Raw genomic sequence first — 9,633 nt, 5'->3', positions numbered from 1 at the left:
TTTTTTTCTAGGTCATTTCCTATTAAGTTCTATCTTCATCTGTTTCTGCCATGTATTTGGGATGTACAATGACTTGGTCATTTAGTTAGTAACGATGCACAAAATGTGATATAACAATACCAAATGTGTGCCAACGAGGGTTGGTTGAGTTGGTAAATATCGTTCTTTTTGCTAGATTAAGTTTTAAGTTCAAGTCCTGCTGTCAGTATTCCATCTTGGTGGGCTATTTGTAAAAACCAAAAAAAGAAGGCTAAGACCTCCTATAAATTGAAAAAAAACTTGTGATATGCCTTGACTCTAAAATAGGTAACCTCTTCTCCCCCTGTACTTTTGACCATCCAAATAATACCAAATGTGTAGCATCATGCAGCAGCAATGTGAACACATCCTGTATGTTGTATGTGGATAACTACTGGACTTGAAGACTTTCCACTTTCCTGTCTTTTCGACAAAAATTCAGTAATTGCCAATTTGTTTGCATTTGCATGTATGTGTGTAAATCAATTGCGGGAATTGGGGTCGACATTTTCTTGTTTTCATTTTTAATGATATTGTTGACCCTAAAAATTACAAAGTCTACGTGGTGCGCAGGTCGAGTAACTAATAAACTAAATATGTCATTCGGTTGAAAGCGGGGCGTGCCAACTCGTCGGCCGAGCTCAGCTGAGGAGTAAAATTTGTTGATGTTGCGTTGAGCGCGTTGCTGACTTCTTTATCTTGCGACCGCGGCCGAGGAAGCAACAAATCTCAGCCTTTGGATTCTTGAGTCTGAAGACAAGGCTGCTAGTTCTGTGAAATTCACAAATCGTCGGCGTCGGATTCGGTCATGGTGATTATATTCGTGAGAGTATAAGCACGTCGAATCGACACCAAACTATATGGACACAAGTATTCAAAGGTGATGTATGTCTTGACGGTAAATGTGGTTCGGCCCTCAGAATGCCGAACTCTGAAACTCACTTGGGAGTATCTAATCATAAAACCACTCGGCGTTTAATGCGCCGAATGTCATAACTCGTAACACCTTACTTCGCCAAAAAGGCTAATAAGATGACCTCTACCAATAAGGATTTGAAAACCCTTCTCGATCGAGACTTGGATAGGTAACCAGTCGGCCTTAACACAGTGCTGTTTATCCAAACTGAAGGTGCTCCATGTCGGCTGATTCTACGGCAACAGTGTTGTTTATCCAAATTGAAGGTGTTCGCCGGTTGCCTTCACAGTGTTGTTTATCCAAATTGAAGATGTGTCGGCGGGAAAAAGAAAATAAAAAACTCTCAAGATGTTTGAGAGGTTTTGGGTAGGGCAATTGTGTGTTGAATTGGAGGTCCTTGAATTGCACCTTCCTTTCTCTATTTATAGCAGCAAAACCCAATCCTAACCATACTCGAACTAGGACCCCTTACCCCAATCCATCTTATCTCGGCCAATCCCACTTCTATTAGGATTTTGAATTCAACTTCTTACTAGGCCACATTCACTTCAACTTTTCGGTATCCTTATCTGGCCGAGAATCCTTACTGCATCAGGACTTAACCACTTCATTCATCTGCTTCACAATAGGGCCCACCTACTTCCTATTCATCTGGGATATTCTTTTCCAAACAGGGCTTGGCCGACTTTTAGTTAGGCGGCCCATGAACTGGCTGGTTTGTAGAAATCCTCGAACTGAGCTTCTGGGCCGAGAACAATTCCATACTCGACCCAACCCAATAATTTTAGGTCCAAACAGATATTAAGTGTACTTGTTTGCCAAGAAGTGGTAAAGTCACTTATAGAAGCGGTATACGGATTTATATGAGCTTTAAATATGATCTAGATAAGATAACTGGACTAGGGACCTTATAGAGGAATCATCCAAACTATATACATTTATGCATGTACGTGTGCACGTATGTATGAATATATGTGTATATACATGTATAAAAGAGTACGTGAAAATTAAGTTTTGTTGAACATGATTCGCACCTCGTGTTTTAGGTTTGGGGATGCAAAGGGTGCGGAGACGATGTTTGGCCAGATGCCTTTGAGGAATTTGACCTCTTGGAACATTTTGCTTGCAGGGTATGTGAAAACGGATGAGCTTGAGCTGGCTAAGAAGGCATTTTTGAGGATGCCGATGAAAGATGATGTGTCTTGGAGTACCATGATTGTGGGGTTTGCTCAGAATGGTTGCTTTGATGAGGCTTTTGGGTTTTTCAGGGAACTACAGAGGGAGGGAATTAGACCGAATGAGGCGAGCTTGACTGGAGTACTCTCTGCATGTGCGCAAGCTGGTGCATTTGAGTTTGGTAAAATTTTACATTGTTTAGTAGAGAAGGCTGGTTTGCTTTGGATGATTTCAGTCAATAATGCACTCCTGGATACTGGAAATGTGGACATGGCTAGGTTGGTCTTCGAAAGAATGCCAGAGAAGAAGAGTATTATTTCGTGGAGTTCAATGATAGCAGCGCTTGCAATGCATGGTTATGGAAAAAAGCAATACAAATTTTCCGTAAGATGGAAATGTCTGGAATTAAGCCCGATGGGATCACCTTCATTTCAGTTTTGTATGCTTGTAGTCATGCTGCTCTGGTTGACGAAGGATGTGAGTATTTCTCTAAGATGAGAGATTTATATGGTATAGAACCAGCTATTGAACATTACGGTTGTATAGTAGATCTATATGGTCGAGCTGGTAAACTGCAGAAGGCCTGTGATTTTGTACGTGAATTGCCAATATCTCCTAATGCTGTCATTTGGCGTACTCTTCTTGGGGCTTGCAGCATTCATGGTAATGTTGAGTTGGCAGAACAAGTGAAGGAAGTTCTTTCCAAACTTGATCCCGACAATTCTGGTGACCATGTTCTCTTGTCAAATGTATAAGCTGTTGCGGGGAAGTGGAAGGATGTTGCTGCTCTAAGAAGATCAATGGCTGACCAGAGGATTAAGAAAGCTCCAGGATGGAGTGCAATTGAAGTTGACCGGGTCATGTATAGTTTTATGGCTGGTAAAAAATCAAATAACATTACAGAAGATGCTTATGAGAAGCTAAGGGAGGTAATGTTAAAACTTAGGGTTGAAGGAGGCTATGTTCCGGAGATTAGAAGTGTTTTGCATGACATAGAAGAAGAGGGTAAAGAAGATTCAGTTTTCAGGCACAGTGAGAAACTTTCTGTAGCTTTTGGGTTGGCAAGACAGCGTGAAGGAAGGATTATAAGGATTGTGAAGAATTTACGGGTCTGTAAGGACTGTCATACAGTGATGAAGCTGATTTCTAAGGTTTATAGAGTGGAGATTGTGGTTAGAGATAGAAGCCGTTTTCACTCCTTCAAGGATGGCTCTTGTTCATGCAAAGATTACTGGTGAGTGGCGACTGATGAAGCGCTTGAAGAAGTTTAGCTCCTGTAATTTTAAGAGAGATCAACGTCGTGGAAGAAGTTAATATACTGACCCAGATGCACAAAGACAAAAAAGAATGCCAAGAATTTGGCATGGAGTTGTATCATTGGTTCAAAATTTCGACAATTGGTTCAATGGAAGCAAGGGAAATCATGAATGCTGGAAAAAACTTATAAATCAAGAGGGATTATAATGCAGATGGAGTAATTGATGGTAGGAAGCACTTGTTAAATCGTGAAAAATTCGTGGCTTTTACAATTTTCATGGGGTTTTCTTTTGGCTTGAATCTGTTGTGCTTTTGAATCTTTTGATACAATATTGAAAAAGAATATCCAAAGGAATTAGGTGAGAAAATTTAACGTTTGGCGGGAGGGAGGCCAACGGCACCATATGAAAAAGTGAACAAACTTGTATCTCATTTGGTGCCGACTGATATTTCCAAAACTTTTGTGGACACTAGCGATATGTTCAAATCTCTCATTTGGTGTGCTGATTGCTGAACTGAGATTCTTTAATATTTTTCTACAGAAGAGAAACCAGTGGTCAGCATCTTCCTCTCAACTTCTGCTACAAACTCATGGCGCTCTCCACAGCATTCTACACATCTTCACGGCCATCCCGTGCTCTTTTGTTCTGAACCCGGAAACCAAATTTCTCTCAGAGTGCTTGCTTCCAGAAAACCCTAACAGTTAGGGCTTCAACCACCCTGGAGAACTCCTCCAAGCTCCCTGTGGGTGAGAAATCTTCACTCCCATCAAAGGTCAGTTATTGAAAATGTACTTTTTCTTTGTTATTACTTTGTCAATTTGCACATGGGTTTGAAACCAATACAAAGCTTTACTTTTGAACTAACAGTCTCTTGATATCAACCAGCAAAATGACTTTGTGGTATTTGGAGGAGGGCATGCAGCTACTTCAACTATTCGTGCTTTAAAACGTTGTGCTGTGAAACCTAATGCCATTGCCGCTGTTGCACTCACCTGGGCTGGTCCCCTTCCTATTGTTTTTGGTCGAGATTCTAGCATGTAAACTAGGTATTCTATCTGAAAACCTCATATATAGGTGGAATGGTTCTTGTTCTTGAGACTTGAGGGGTAATAGATAACGTCGCAAATTGAGGATAACTATTCTGGAGGAAAAGTGTTTGATAATCCTTCCTTGCTTCTATATGTTGCGCATAGTTCGTCCATTGTTAAGATTTCGATACAGATGTCTTCTATGGAAAGTGCTACTTTTCCTTGAAACCATATATTGAACCGCCACCTTTGTTATGATCTATGAACCTCATTAATCTCTCCTTTCGATACAGATGTCTTACCGCTGACTTTTTAAGAGGACAGGTTAAGACGCTAGCCAATTAAAATGAGTCACCTAATATTTTTTAGCCTCTAGCCCTTCTCACCATCGGAACAACAAAAAATTTAAAAGGTTAGATTTCATGAATAATGTCAATTTGGAGGGCTAGATTTTATCTTTACCCCGTCTTGCCCTTACCATTAGAAATGCTCTAATGTCCATCAATTGTAACTAACCGATCGATCCTAATGGAAATGGCTTACCTAGTGCACTCATTTTTCCCATGTAGCATAGAAATTGAACACTCATATTTAATTCACATTCTTTTCTGATTGGGATTTGTTTAAAACTCCCTATAAACTAGATCATTTAAAATAGAGAACTTAAACGAAGAGCTTCCGGTATTGTTCACTTTAACGAAAAACCACATTTTTACACTATAAAGTCAATTATGGTACTATTCACTTTACCCTTTATTTTGTCATTATCATTAAAACTCAAAATTTTCAAACTATTTTCATTAGTTTTCCTTTTAAAATATGACTAATTTTTCTGCACACGCTCATGACCAGCAAAAAGCCTTTAGTTTATTACGGGGCACTATGCATGAGTTTTGATCATTTTAAATGTATTAATATTTGTGGATTGTTTCACTTCTTTGTTATTTTATTATTTTCTTTTATTATGAGATCAAATACAAACACAAAATGAATACAATCATTGTGTCACATAAATTACTTATATTCAAAAAAGTTGCATACATTAGTATGTTAATAAACCAATTGCATTTCATTACATGAAGGAGAACTATTGAGACCTCAATTAAAAATAAATAAATAAATAAATAACGATCCGTACAGTTTGGTTAATATGGCTTCATATTCAATAGCAGGGCTATGATTTTTTTTCTTAGGTGGGCTAACTGAAATTAGTCCCGCAAAATCATATGTTTACTGTTTTTCTTTTATAAAATTATACAATAATAGAATATAGACAATTCTTGAAATCATAATCCTAACCAACAACTTCAAGGACCATATAAATAATTAACCTACTAAATAAATCAAGAATAAGTAAATAAAACGAAAAGTAAGGAATCGCGGAGATAATAATTTAATCGTGAACTAAAAGAAATTTTTTTTTTTTTTTCTTGAGTAAGAAGTACGGAGGCTAAATTGCATAGGATAAATGGTATTTTTCTTCAACGAATAGGATAGAAGGGGAGAGGGAATATAGAACTAATTTACTATATTAGCATAAAAAGTATAATTTATTACCTATCATCTACTAAATATACATGAAATAATAACTTGTATTGGAATTGAGTGGGCTATATATGCTACATGCATTAACATAAGCCATTAAAGCATGAGTTTAAAAAAAAAGATAGTGCTATTCACACACCCTTACTAATTTTTTGTTATTGATCTTCGTCAATTCATTCAATTCGACGGTCGAAAACCAATGGGAATGTGTGAGAAGTAGAAATAAGTGCGTAGATAGCACTACACTTACAAAAAACCTCCTAAGACTACAACCCATCTTAGCCTTGTGGGTGGCTCCGCTTGTGTTCATATTAACGATATTTAGCTTAATAACATGTTCAAATAAGTTTTTTTATTTTTTATTTTATTTTTATTTGAATAACTAAAGTTTGTTTTACTTAAGTTGATCAGCCTAGCACAGCCCAAGTCTTAATGGGCCAAAGTTGCAGACTGAGATAGGCTTAATGTTTCGATAAATGTGTCAGTCTAGCACGATTAAATGGGTCGATCCAATCACAGCCCAAACCCACGCGGGCCGACTTTAAATGGGCTAGGCCCGCTCCCTTCGACACCTCTAAACTGATGATATGTATAGTTTTAATAGCACCATTGACGTGGTGATATGCCGTAGGACTACACAACATTTTCAGTGTAGACTTAGTTATGCGAAAAAGATGTATCTTAAATATACGGCCTTCATCACCACCTATTAAGAATGTATTAGGGTTTTATCACTTTCTTCTTAACGTCAAACGGGGTAGAAAATAAGAATCAAATTCTAATCGTGAACATAAAGACAAGATAGCAAAATTTGTTTCTGTCTGAAAACATCACCATGTATTTCATAAGAACCATATCTTTCATTGCTGAAAGAAGAACATTAAGTGTTGTTGTAACCTAATTACTAATAAACAAGTGTCTAATCATAACTTTCAATTCACTTATTCAGATACGTATTCATTTGTATAGATTTTTTAGTAGTACTTGTGGCTCTTTTTTCGACAGCAAAGCTTGATTCATCTCATAAATTGCAATACTGGGTTCAACACCTTGTAGCCATCCAAGATCACACCAAATTGAATCACTTGTCGGGCAAGCGATTCCAGAAGCACTACGTGTCAACCCTTCACGTGGAGTCCGATGTTGATCTCCAAGCTTCACTCCCTTCCTCCATGTTCATTGTTCAATCCAAACAAAACCCTACCAAGTTGACCTTCATTTCTTGTTGCATCAGATTGTGGTGCCAGTGAATGTAGGGGGCCCCCATTCCACATAATACGATTAAAATACTACTTTTAGGATTTGAATCCTCTCATGAGTTCTAAAATCTGAGTTTTCTGATCAAATCACAGGGATCGTTGGATTTTATCCAACGGCTACAATTATTATAACTTTAAGAGGGATCCCCTATTTGTAACCGTTGGATCAAAATCTAACAATCCGTGTGATTTGATCTGAAAACTCAAATTTCTGAGCTAAGGAAAAAATCCAAATCCCTACTTTTGGGGTTGTGGGCTCCATTGTATACCTAAACCCCAATCATAGTAGACACGTATCATTTTCTTCTTCGTCTTATTGTATCTTCTTTTGGGCAAGATAAAGGGCATCTTCCTACTAAGAAGGAAAATCTTCTTCCTGCAAACGAGACATTATTTTATGGTGCAAAAATTATAGGTTTATTAGTTGAAATGTCCCTTGAAATTGTTGTTGAGTTTCAGTTTATCCCCTTAAAATTGATTTTGTCTTACTTTACCCCTTGAAACTGACATTTTCAACTATTTTGTCTCACTTTACCCACTTCCGTTTAAGAGTATTTTAGATATTTCAGTTTTTACACATTTATTTACCTCTAGTGCCTACACTAAGTAAGTCTAAAATACCCTTAAGTTTAACCGTCCATTAACAGAAGTGGGTAAAGTGAGACAAGAGAGTTGAAGATGTCAGTTTCATGAGGCAAAGTAAGACAAAACAAGTTTTAGGGGGGTAAATTGAGACTTACTGGCAGTTTCAGGGGCATTTCGACTAATAAGCCATGAATTTCTATGATCATATACATAACATTTTTATAAAAATTATTTAACTTATAAATCAGTTAATCATTCCTATTAATAAAAATTTTGAGAATTCATTGTGAAAATGTTACTTATTATTATATAAATGCAAAACGGTCTCCAAATAATAATGAATGCTACTTATTATCATATGAGTGCAAAACAGTCTCCAAATCAAATGTTTTTAAAAAAAAAAAATATATATAATAGTTGAAATAACAATAAATAAAAAACAGTTATGATTATAACAATAACATAATGTCACATTATCAAGTTTCCTCCTTCACTAGGGATGAGGGCAACATTATCCACAAAATATACATGCTTTGGTGGTTTGTTTATATCTTTTAAATAAGTTTGAACATTGAGCGCCATACCCAAATAACCCATACCTCATATTTGTGTCTCTAGTGCATGCCAAATCTACGTGTGAGATGGAAGAACAAGCTTCAAAGTAACTTTGTTGGGTTCACACAGGAGAGACGTCACCACCTGGATCGATGATAACAATGATAATATTTGTGCTAGCTATGTTCCATCATATTCGACAGAGGTGGATAATGAGTAGTGGTTGAACTTGACTTAATTTCAACAAGTGATTAATCATAATCTTGAACTAAGCTAGCTAATTGAAAGGTAGTACCAACATGCATGGAATTTAACGAATGGCCCAATGAAATTAGAGTGCATGAAAACATGAAAAGGACGTGAGTAGTATTAGCATTGTTTGTCAAACCTGTCATGCGGCATTTGTTATATGCATAGCTATATAGCGTAAATATTGAGACAAGTGGAACACTCTCAAGAGATGGAGTTAACAAAATCATATTTGAGTTAAGATCATTCTGAGATCGATGATAACTATGTGACATTAATTATACGTGTATTATGTCATAGGTACTGTTAGACATATCATCAACTTAAGTCAAATTTTAGAGATCACCTGGTACTGTTAGACATATCATCAACTTAAGTCAAATTTTAGAGATCACCTGATGTGACAGGTGATGGTTGAATTTCTTTTTTAAATCATTAAAGAAAGAATTCAACTATCAATCGCCACACCATATAGTCTCCCGAGTATTTTCCTTTTGTCATATCTAGTGCGAATGCAGTGATTTAAGGGACTAAAACCGGTCAATAACTGCATAACACGTTGGATATGTTTGGATCAATAATCATTCAATAGTATCCCCATAATTAATTAGTAGAAGAAGAAAGCTAGCTTTCTTTTTAATCAGACTAATTACGCTTAGGGTTTGTTTTGATATTCTTCAGATAATTAAATTTGTTTGTGTGTGTGACCATAATAGAAGAAAACACATTTTAGGTTTTATAGAAGCAATGTTTTACTTCTTTTATATTGGCAAGATTTATCTTAAACTAATCTAAGTTGTATGGTGTGAGATTTCATGTTAGAATGTATAAGAAATATGACAATTGAACTAATCAATATATGATTACCCTCACCGTTGTAGCTAGGTTTCGTTAAGAAGTAATTATAAGCCAAGTGAAGGGATAAAATACGTGGTGTGAAACGCTCAATTTCATTCACGTTATTTCTTGTTATATACATCAATTCTTGGTCTCTTTCTCTTCTCGTGAGGACTTCGTACATATAAGATTAAAGTTCAATACTT

The 9,633-nt window shown here is 36.6% G+C and overlaps 1 pseudogene across 1 annotated transcript; it reads left to right on the top strand.

Moving 5' to 3' along the window:
* The first annotated feature begins 1,957 nt into the window (after window positions 1-1,957).
* On the top strand, window positions 1,958-4,663 carry LOC137711631 (pentatricopeptide repeat-containing protein At1g74630 pseudogene; annotated as a pseudogene). Its single transcript, XR_015963784.1, has 3 exons — window positions 1,958-3,594; window positions 3,910-4,141; window positions 4,255-4,663. The product of XR_015963784.1 is annotated as a pentatricopeptide repeat-containing protein At1g74630 pseudogene (transcript).
* Window positions 4,664-9,633: the final 4,970 nt, after the last annotated feature.

Source organism: Pyrus communis, chromosome 6 (genome assembly GCF_041283825.1).
Source record: "Pyrus communis isolate YQ-2024b chromosome 6, ASM4128382v1, whole genome shotgun sequence".
Taxonomy (NCBI): domain Eukaryota; kingdom Viridiplantae; phylum Streptophyta; class Magnoliopsida; order Rosales; family Rosaceae; genus Pyrus; species Pyrus communis.
The sequence above is the reverse complement of the archived record's forward strand: the minus strand, read 5'-3'. Positions and strand labels throughout refer to the sequence as shown.